Source organism: Medicago sativa, chromosome 4 (genome assembly GCF_051527215.1).
Source record: "Medicago sativa cultivar Bolivia chromosome 4, Bolivia_mono, whole genome shotgun sequence".
NCBI lineage: Eukaryota > Viridiplantae > Streptophyta > Magnoliopsida > Fabales > Fabaceae > Medicago > Medicago sativa.
The window spans coordinates 84,619,638-84,631,725 of record NC_140752.1 but is presented as its reverse complement, the minus strand read 5'-3'; positions in this window follow the sequence as shown (position 1 = coordinate 84,631,725).

The following is a 12,088-nucleotide window of genomic DNA, read 5'->3' as shown; positions in this document are numbered from 1 at the left end:
ATTAAAAAATTTGCTCACTGAGTTAGGACGAAAAAGTTCAGAAAAATTTGTTTTTGGAGAAGAGATGAAAAGGTCAGCAGCTTGTGAAACCTAAATTGGTGGAGAAGGGTTTGAGGTGAAACCTCTAAGTACCTCTGTTGCTCCATATGCAGAGAAGGAAGAGATTTGATTACCAAACTCTGCAAGCAGGTTTTGATGTTCTTCCAAGACAGGAGAAGGCTGTTGAGAACGTTCTGCAGAACGTTCTGGTGAACATTCTGGAGGAACCTCAGCTGCTTCTGCAGCTGCCTTTGCTGGCTCATTTTTTTTTTTTTTTAAGTTGATCAGAGGGAGGAGCAGGTTCAGATGAGAAGGGCTCAGACTTCATATGACTGATGTTTTTGGGAGTAAACTTGGTATACTCAAGAATGAATTCTTCCCCATCCAACGGAACATTCTTTTTCAGAAAGATTTTTGTGAGCATCATACCATAGGGCATGCAATGGTTCTTGTGTGTATCCCTAGCAGCAGCTATCATGTGTCTGAATAATCACATGAGGAAGAAACAATTTGTTTTTTGAAAAACAAATGATAAATGATCAGCAAATCATTTTTTGTTACAGCCCCATGATTTCCACATCTAGGCACAAGACTGTGCTGACTTAAGAGACTCAACATTTTGGGGTTTTTCTGAAGGTTTGAACAGATAAGTTCAGTGGTTGTTGGTTTGAGAATTTTTTGACAGATGGATTCTGGATTGAGATTCAGATCAGTAATCCATGAAAGAGTTTAGTTTTTATCATTCTAATTAAACTTCTCCTAAACATATGCAAGAGATTAATTCTTTACATTCTTCATTGATTAAATCTATCTTGGATTTTTCTCCCCATCCTATGTTACTCTCTCACCACATATATCTTTCCCCCTTTTTGCATCTATCAAAAAGTATTGGGTATGAAAAAAAATGAAGTACAGATGTGGGAAGAAACAACAAAAAGATATTGCACATAAGAATCATGTTTTATTGTGAAGTCATATTCTTCTATCAAACTTAATCAAGCTCATGTCATGATTAATATGCATTTCAATTTATCATTTCATGAACAATAACAATTATGATCAATTGATCATTTTCATCTAAAAAAAAATTTTAAAACGAGAGAAGATAATTCATTTAGTGGAAGCGATAAAATCAGAGTGATTTGACACAATGTCAAAAAAATTCTCTCTTAAAATATTGAGTTTTTTTAAATGATTAATCTATAGAAGAGTCTTTGCTCATTCTGTTGGAAATCTATCACATGTAATTCACAATAATTTGAAAGACACACAAGTTCTCAATCAAGTATATGATTAAATTTATTTGTATGTGTGCAAGTGTTAGTTCTCTTAGATACTTATCTTTCAAGTTATCATTCATAAAAGAATTCTAAACACATGAGATGAGTTTGAAAAGAAGTATTTATGCAACATATTTATGCACAAACATATAGTGATGCACCATTGATGTATACATCTCTATTTATGTCTTCAATGTTTTGCAAGTGCAACAAGATAGACATTTAACAATGCTTAAACTAAATTTTCATGTCATGAACATGTTCAATATTAGTTTAGGTACAAAATATGCAAATCTTTTCTTAGACCAATTTTGAATCACATAAAACATTCTCCTATAAAACAATTATAGACTTCTTTGATGAAATTCTTTCAACAATAAATCTTAAATTAGAATATTCATTTTCAAAAGAAATTGAAGCATGATTTTTAGACAAGACATATCATAAATCAATTCATGAATATACATATTTAAATATCATACTAGTGTGAGAACAACATATGATTTGTATTTTAATTATCAAAAGCATGATATTTTGATATTTTTCTTGTATTGAATCTCAAGTTTATCATGCATTATGATTAAGAGACTAACTCATTTACTTTTAGAGTATTCATGTCATGATCAAGAATAAGCATACAACAAGACATTGACATAGAAAGATATTGATCAATAATGCAATCAATATATATTTAAAACATTTCCAAAAAAAAATGAACTTACACGAGTGTTAATTCATTTGGCTTTTTACATGTAAAATTTTAATTGTTCATTGTGATGAGAACATTCTCAACACTTTAAAAAGTTCAAGAACAAATGTTGTGTTTCTTTTAAAAATCTTTCAAAGATAAACCCTAAATTAGGATCCATTTTAAAACATGATTGGAGAATGACATTTACATAATCCATATTAAAATATTTGCAAAAACCATATTCAAAATGTATCACTTAAGAATCAAGAAATGAATATGTTAATGAGTAAAATAGAATAAATTTCATGAACATTATCAAATTTCATACAGATATGAAATTTTACAATTAAGATATTTTTATGATCCAATTATAAGACATATCATGATATGTCATTTTAGGAACCAATTTTTAGATGAACCATTAAAAATGAAAATGATTCAAGTTGGATTTTATGACAATAATTTATTTAGAAATGTATTTTAAGAACATCAAAATAATTTCATTTAAGAATGTCAAGAGATGAATTTCGTCAAAATGATGTTGAAACATTTAATATTCATCAAGATATTCCATAAGAGATGAGTGTGAAAATAAAGAGTATTATGCAAAAGTTGTTCTTGACACAACACCAACTCCTTGTTCAATTTAGAACGCACAAATTCATATTAAATGCATTCTTAACATGTCTTCATCAAACATAAAACATAATGCAACAATTTGAATCATCAAATATGATTTATAAAGATTTTTATGGATATCATATCTTTATGAAAGGAGTAGAAACAATAATGAAAGATTTATTGCATTTACGCTAGGAATTAGACTTATTCATATATTAGACATCACAAAAATTAATTCATACAATTAAGGTTTGAAGTCACACCTATTTTGAAATAATTTTATCGTGCATTTCTAAGAGCATCCAATCATTCATAACAAAACATTGCATATTAATTTTCAAATATTTTAAAGCTTATAAATAAGTGTACCTTTTAGATGACTTTCCTTTGAGATTTAATGAGAAAAACATGTTTCTCTTTCTCGGATTTTTCTCCCTTTCAGATGGAGAATTCCAAACATCAATAAGTATAACCTCTTGAAGCAGGTTGGTAATTAGTGGCTTTGTATTATTCTCCTTCTTATGATGTCTTTATAAGAGATTCCAATGATGTCAAAATGGGCATCATAATACTTTAGGAGGGAAGCATCAACAATTTTTTTTTCTATTACTTCAACAATAGTAGGCTGAGTGGAGCCTTCTCCATTACAAGCTTCCAACTTCTTAAAATAGGAGTGAGAAGTAATATGACCTTTAGATATATACTGATCTTGCTCCCTTTTTAGAATTATCATCATATTCATGTCATAAGAGTGACCTTTGTTCTTCCCTTTCTCATGTAAGCTCTTTTAGATAGATTTTTGAGAGCTTGGTCATTTAATCACGCGTCATAGGACTAACCTTGACATGCTTTGGATAAGGTAAAGTGAAAAATTTAAAGATGCATTGTTCATGACTTTTCTCTAAAAGAAATTTCAAAAACTCTATTTTTGATGAAAAGGTTTTTGAACAAGATAAATCATATCAAAAATGATTTTCTTTTAGGGAGTGATTTCAAAGATGATTTTTCAAATAATCTCATGATCATTTCTTACATAAATGATATTTGAGATTTTTCATTTCCAACTCTTAAATAAAGAATTTTTTTAAATAATTTTAAGGAATCATCCTTAAGCTTTAAAAAATAAACTCAAATGAATTTTGAAAAATACTTATCTATTACAAGGCCATAAGACTTGTAGTTTTGATAAGATCATAAATAAATCAATGTTAAGAGAATCAAGTGATTTTTAGTTGATTAAAAAAAAATAATTACTCTTGACTTGTTTTCTTAGAACAACAACGTCACATTTTTAATTACTTTCAAATACCTTAAAACATGGTTTTGTTGAAAATTTATTTAAGTTTAAACAAATTTGTTTTAACCATCACATTTAAACATATACATACTATAGACTTTAACTACAGACCTGATACTTTTGCATCTGAAAAAGATATATAGTAAAAACATCACAAGAGTCACATGAAGAATATTTCTTACTAGAAGGAAAACACAAAATTTTGGATGAACACTCAAAACAAAAGAATTCTCATTCTAAGCATATCAAGCCATTACAAGAGCACTACTCAGGGTATGTGTAAAATCATTTTCCAAGGTATGCATGATATCCATAGAGTTTACCTAAGGATATATTAGTAAATGTGTGCATAATGATTTATGTGGGACCAACCTATTTTCCATATTCATGTTACACTAACACAACACACTTCCCCTTAGATTTATGAAGGGACCTATTGTATTCATTAAAAAAAAAAAAAAAGCTAACGATAGATGAAATAAGCATGCTTTATTAGAGTTCAATATCCACCATTTTTGCTCATATATTTAGAGGTCATATAGAGACCACACAACAATACATTGACTGTCATATATGAAAACAATCATATACAAATTGTAGAAAACAAAGTCATATAAAATTGAAAACAAACGTCACATAATTTAATCTTTTCAAAATTAGTTTTCGAAAGAATTCTTTCAAGATGAAGTTTGAATACTTTTTGCAAAAGTTTTCAAACTTAGATGAAAAGATTTTATATTAAAATTATTTCCTCTTTTAATAAAAAAAATATGAATCAATAAAGATTGTTAAAACAAAATTCATGAGGATTAATGTTTTTTTTTTCTTCAAATATGTGAAGTGTTTCAATTCAAAACCATTTTAACAAATGCTAAGTAAGTTATGAGTTAAATCTTTCACATATCAAATATATTTTATATATCAAAAATCATTTTATATCAATGATACATGTACCTTTTAATTCTTTTTAAAGTTTCCAAAGATTGCATATCCTCCAAATTTTTGTAATGAGAGGGGACATCACATCTTTCCGATCATATGTATTGAGCAGTGATTTTCTAAGCATCAATGATCTTTCTTGATAGCTAGATGACATTCCTGCAACACAAGTTTGTAATGATTTTGGTACCCATAGTGATTTGGGTCCTTGGAGGTTAGTGTTTATCTTCTCAAAAGAATTTTTCTTACGATCGCATTCTGATTTAGGATGATCAGATTTGTTGTAAGAAGAATATATTCCACCAATCTCAACTTTTTGAGACCATTGTGGTTTAGTGAGAAAAGATGATTCAAATCTTTTATGAAAAGACTTTTCAAATATAATATTTTCAAGTCTTCTCTTATGATAACAAAATGATTCAAGATGACCATATTTGTTACAATAAAAACATTTTGTTCTAACCTTCCTAACTTTTTCTTTACAAGAACGTTCTAATCTAGGATGATTAAATTTATTATAATAAGAACTTTCTTCTTTAACTTTCTCAAATTTTTTCTTATGATAACAATTTGAGTGGAGGTGTCCATATTTATTACAGTATGAACATCTTTTTCTAATTTTATCATCCTTCCTTTTTGATGCAAAAAGGTTTTCATAAAGCTTTTGTTTTGGAGAAGTTTTGAAATTTATATCAATTTTGTTAAATATCCCCATTTCAGATCCAATGATCTTTTGAGAGGCTTTAGTGGATTTTACAAACTTGGTTAAACTATTTTTCAATTTATCGACTTCTATTTTTAAAATGACATTTTTGTCCTGAGTTCCAGAACGTTCTGAAGGATGATTTTCGAGATTTTTCTCATCAAGAATCTTTTGTTGTTCAGACATTCTAAAATGAGATTTTTGCAATTCTTGAATAGTTTGAAGATATTCATCATTCAAGATTTGTAGTTTCTCTTTTTCTTTATTTATCTCAGAAATTTGTTCTTTTAATAAAATACATTTCTCAGATAGAATGTTTGAATCATATAGAAGATTATCAAAATCATCTTCCATTTTTGTGCATAAATGACAAGGTTTAAAAGTTACTACCTTTTCATTTTCTTTGTGTGCTATTAGACACATGCTGGTTTCTTCTTTTATTTTTGAGTTATCAAAGTTAACTCGAGTTGCCATCATAGATTTCTTTTTACAAAAGAATCTTCTTTGTTCTTTAGTTTTGAAATGGACGAGCTCGTTCCATTTATAGTATGAACTTTGACTTGAAAGTTTTGACATCACTTCTTCCTGAATCTTTTCCTCTAGCACTGTTAAGTGCTATATCCTTTTCAGAGACCAAGCTCTGATACCAATTGAAGTGGAAGAAATAGTCACAAGAAAGGGGGGGTTTGAATTGTGACCCTTTTTAATTTTAATTCTGAAAGAAAATAATTACTCAAGAAAATTCTTGGTAAGGGTTAAGCAGGTAATAATATAACTTAAATAAATAATTAAGTAATAAATGAACAGGACCAGAGAACTCTGGATTATATAACTGAAATGAATAAAGTAATACAAGGACCAGAAGATTCTGGAATGAGTAACTGAAATAAATAAAGCAGTAAAGTGACCAGAGTACTCTGGATATATAACTGGAATAAATAAAGTAATAAAGTGACCAGAGAACTCTGGAAAGTTAGTTAGAAGTGATAGTGTGTGTATATGGTGTAAAAATAAAAGAGAAAGAGAAAGAGAAAGAAGAATAACACAGGAGAGTTATCCTGGTTCACCAAAGCCGGCTACTTCCAGTCCCCACAATTCGTGTGAGATTATCCACTATAGTATACAGTTGGTAGAAACTTCTAACCAACACTATAAGGTCTTGATCACACCAGATCAGTCTAGTACACTTGTATTATCAACCTCAGCAGGCTTCTACAATTCTTGATCACACAAGAAAGGTTGGATCTTTCCTATCTCAAACTATTAAGCCCAATAGACTTGAGATCTAGGTTTCACTTTGTAGGATGATTGTTTGGATCTAATGTCTCAAACAAAATAAGAAAGATGTTGTTTGGATCTAGCGTCTCAAACAAAAATATGTAGGATGTTGTTTGGATCTTTGTGTCTCAAACAAACTATCCTTTTACAAATACAAACTCAAAAAGATGATCTCAATGAATGAGATAAAGATGATAAATATAGTGAAAGATTATGGAGTTTGCTTTGTGTTTGTTGAAAGAGATTTTGAAGAGATTGATTTCTTTAGCTTTGAGAGAGAGATATATATATCAAAGCTTTTATCAAAACTCTTGCTTTCCTTCTTCACAGCCTTCCTGTATTTATAGGGATAGAGAGACTTGATCCCCACTTCATAAAACAGCTGTAATGTTTTAATTCAAATGTGATTTGCGCTCCAAAATGAAGCTTGGAGAGAAAGTATGAAATTTTGCACTTGCAGAACGTTCTGCAGAACGTTCTCTGCATTCAGTTGTACTTGGCAGAAATTTCACACGCTTTTGCTTAGCTGTAATGAGCTGTTGAGAGTTGATAATTTCTTCCAGCAAGTTGATTAGACCTGGTGTGATCATGATGATGTCATCTTGATGATGTCACATGCTTTACATCCAAGGTTTTCACTTTTCCAAAGATTCCTTCATTTCTTTCCTTAATGGATCGAAATTCTTCTTCTTTGGGCTTTTGGCAGATTTGTCTTCTTATGGCCCATGTGCAATTAATATATCCTTTTTGCCATTTAAAGCCTTTTTAATCATATAGATGCTTTATGATTATTCTTGGTGGGACAAAGAGAATGACATTTATTCTTTAGCTTAATTGTGCAAGTCTTGACTTTTAGCTCAAAAGCTCATATTTGTCCCTTGCATTGTTTGTTGCTTTGATGAAGATATCTTGTTATCATTGTGAGGTCAGAATGTTCTCATAAATGTTCTCATGAAACAATCTCACAAAAAGTATTAGTAGATAACAATTAAAATAAATGTGTTTGTTATAATTAAAACATAGGATGAAGATTTTGTTCTCAACATATATGACGATTGAACGCATAAAATTAAAAAGATTATGATTTTAATCGAGGATAATTATGAAATTTTACTGGAGCAAGATTTTTTTATTTCCTTATATTAGTAGTAGTAGGAGATTAGTAGTAGAAATATATATCTAAATTTGTTGTGTGGAATTATCATGATAATATATTGGAAAGACAGTCGTCCAAAATTATCATGATAATATATTGGCTTTTAAAAAGGACAATTATGAAATTTTGTTGGATTTCTATTTTTATATTTTTTTAAATAATGTTTTATATATTGTTAGTAGATTAAAAAAAATTAAATTAGAAATATTCCAAAGACTTATTAATTTTACATCAAAAAAACAAATATGGGTGGAAATTTGTTATATCCACCTATATGTGGAAGTGCAAATTAGTTACAATTCTTTGTGTAGAAAAAATTGGCTACGAACTTAATTTCAAGTAATAGTTTCATCCATCTTCTCTCTTTTGCGGCTGTCACCAAAACCCTAGTTTCAACTCCTTCATTCACCAAAGAGGGGTGATTTAGGGTCAATTTGACCCAAAATCACTCCTCTAACTCATTTTTCTATTTCCCTTTTATTGAAATAAGTGATTTTCACATCTATTTCGATTTTTCTTTTGTGATTTCGTCGTCTTAGTGCGACGTTGTTTTGTTCGCCGTCTTTGTGTGATGTTGTTTGTCTTTCTTGTTTCGTTCAGGTATTTGTTCGATTTAGATTGTCAGATCAGCTTCGATCCAATGCAGATCAAATCAATGACTTTGGAGTCGTCAACGTTGCAGATCGGGATACATGGGGATTCCGGAGACTTAAATATAGTCATATGTGTAGGCTTTAGTACTTTTCCGTTTTATGCTATTAACATGGATGTTGTGAGTTTGTTCACATATTCATCCTTTTGGTTTTTAGCAAATTTTCATTGTATCGATGTACTCTATCAATTTGAATGAATGAATATCGTTTATTTGTGTCAAAAAAAAAATTGGCTACACATTTTTGTTTTTAATTAAAAAATAAATAATATTTTAAAAGTATTCCAGAGACTTGTTAATTTTGCATCACATAAAACAAATAGGCGTGTATAGTTCTATAATATTTGTTTTTAAGTCATTTTTAAAAAATAAATAAATTGATTCCATAGTTATCCGTAAAAAAATTGTTAAACTTGTGACGACCATTATCCATAATTTTTTAACAAATTAATTAATTTCATAGTTATCCGTGGAAATTTGTGACAGTTGTGATGACCATTATCCATAATTAATTTTTTTAAAAATTAATTTAAATTTTGTAAAATGACAATTATGCACATAAAATTAAGGAGATCATGAGTTTTAAAGAGGACAATTATGAAATTTTAAATTTTGTAAAATAACAATTATCCACATAAAATTAAGGAGATCATGAGTTTTAAAGAGGACAATTATGAAATTTTGCTGTACTTCAATTTTTATATATTGTTAGTAGATAGATGGTTTGTTTTTGTTACAATTGTAAAAATGATTTGTCTTAAAATAAATAAATGATCATTTTAATTATAAAAATAATTTTTTTTAATGTATACTCTAGTTAATTTGCTAGCATCATTTTCGAGTCAATATGTTCAAATTTGCATTTATGATCATAGTTAATAAAATGGTAAAAAAGTTTATAAAAGTAATTTAATAAAACTGTATAAGTATAATAATTTTTTTTCTTCTAAAAAGAGTATAACTATTTCTTTTTTATATAAATATTTTTCTTATCTACAGGAAATAATCAAATGATTGACTAATACTCCCTCCGGTCCTATTTACAAGAGAAACTTGACTTTTTAGATACATTGAATAATGTATGTATCTAGTCAAGAACCTAAACCAAATACATAAATTATTTAATGTATCTAAAAAGTAAATTGTTTCTTGTAAATAGGACCGGAGGGAGTATATCTAAATTTGTTGTGTGGAGTATATTTTTTGAAACGGAAAAAATTTATTTCAAAACTCAACGCTTGCACAAGAAATACAAGCCCAAAAACTCAACGCTTGCACAAGAAATACAAGCCCAAAAACGAACATGCAAAAACAAGGCACCTTTTATAGGCGGCAACCTCCAAAACAACGACGCCTAGAAAACCACCACCTAAACTCTATGCACCAACGACAACCGAAAGCGCACAAAACAACCTAAACCCCTACCTTGGAAGATAGGCTGCCTCAATTAATATCTTGGATTTCAAGATCACTATTAGTATAAGCATGTAGGAATCTTTAGCCTTTTCAACACCCATCGACAAGACAAGATAGATGAATGACGTTTCCGGAACTTCACCATTACATAACCAACAAGAAGCCTGAACTTCCCTGTGGAGAACATTACGCTTAGCAAAGTTATTTCTTGTAGGAATTGAGTCAAGCAGCACTTTTCGAGAAAAAGCCACCACGTTGTAAGGTGCGAGCATTTCCAAAGATAGTAAAAAACTCGCTTCTTAATACCACTTCAATTATCCTCCAACACCAACAATTTCTCTGGGCGGAGCTCTTCATGGGCTAAGGTGGGCCACAACCGACCTAGAGAAATTAAAAAATTAACAACTATAGATCTATTTTGTAATATTTTAAACAATTTTGCAACGGTTAGTTTTCGATAGAGATCCAAATCTCCGCAAAATAGTATAATTGCTTATCTGAAGAAAAAAAAATCATAGTTCCATCTTGCGAGATTTTATACAATAGAAGAATTATTGGTACTCAACTTAAATTGCCTGATGGTAGTTATGCAGTATGGCAGGCACATCATGTAGAGCAACTTATCTACGGTGCTGTTTAAGGTGGGAATGGTGTCTAATTTTCCCATCATGGGAAATGCACCATCCTACCATTGATATGTTGTTCACATATGCAATGGCCTAGATTTAATCAGGATTAACTATTAGCACATGTATTGTACCAATCTCAACTTAATTGTGGCAGTTTAAAAATTGTGTTAAATACATTTAGCCTATTTAAAACTTAATTAAATATTCAGCTAGTTTTTTTTATTGGACTACACCTTTATTTTTTGGTGGTGTGTTGGACTAGACCTTTTTTTTTTTGGTAGTGGACTAGACCTTTAATATTGAAGTATACATTATTAAACAATTTTGTTTTACAAAAATAAATTATTGAACAGTTATTTAATTATTTTTTTTGAAGAAAACAATTATTTTATTATTAATGACATATATATTAATAATAACGTCAAAAATCTTAAGTAAAATGAAAATCATCCATAGCTTCATTATGTATTGACTGCTACACCGATATAAAATAATTTATGATACAAATATTTCGTGGAATTATTTTGAGAGAGATTGTTATAATATTTTAAATATTTCTATACAATTTTATTAAAAAAAAATTTAATTAATCAATTATGGATTGACAATAATCAATTATTATAAGTTGATGTCATAATATAAATTATGGTCTATTGTGTTAAGCACTAATTATATGATGAATTTGAGTGATTGGACTTTTGTTACTAAATGGACCGTGATGGGTTGGACCATTTAGATAAGCCCAATGAGAGGTCCCTGCCCTCAGCCGTTTAGCTATTTAAACGTCATCCCATTAGACGGTTAATTATTCTGAAGATTGGTGAGAAAACCTAGAGCTAGACGGAATGAGGGTAGTTACCCCTCTCATAGTTGTTGGCGTTGTCTACGGTTATCCTTCATCGACCTAATTCAAAGGTACACAATTTTTTGTTCCTTCTTTGTTACTGATGATATGCTATAATTTGTATCTAGTAAAATATGGCTAAACACTAAAATTTCATCAATTGGTATCAGAGCCAAATAGATACAATTATGGCTATCACGTATGAACCCTATTTTGGTTGAATCACAATTTGTTGTGTATAAATCGAGTCAATTAGTCTTGATATTAAATTAGGGGTTTGTGTATGTCGTATATGACTTTATTATTTTATTTGTATGTGGCATGACTTGAAATTAGTTTTCAATCATATATGGGTATGGCTATTTGAATCGATGAATTTCAATACATGGTATTAACAAATTTCTTAAAAGGTTTTCCTTGTCCAACGCAAAGCGACTGTGTTCCTTAACAAATTCAAGTCATCTACCCTGAACCCCATTTTCGATCCAAAATTTCTCAATATTGTGTTAATGATTCATGAAATCGAATGAGGAATTCTCTAAA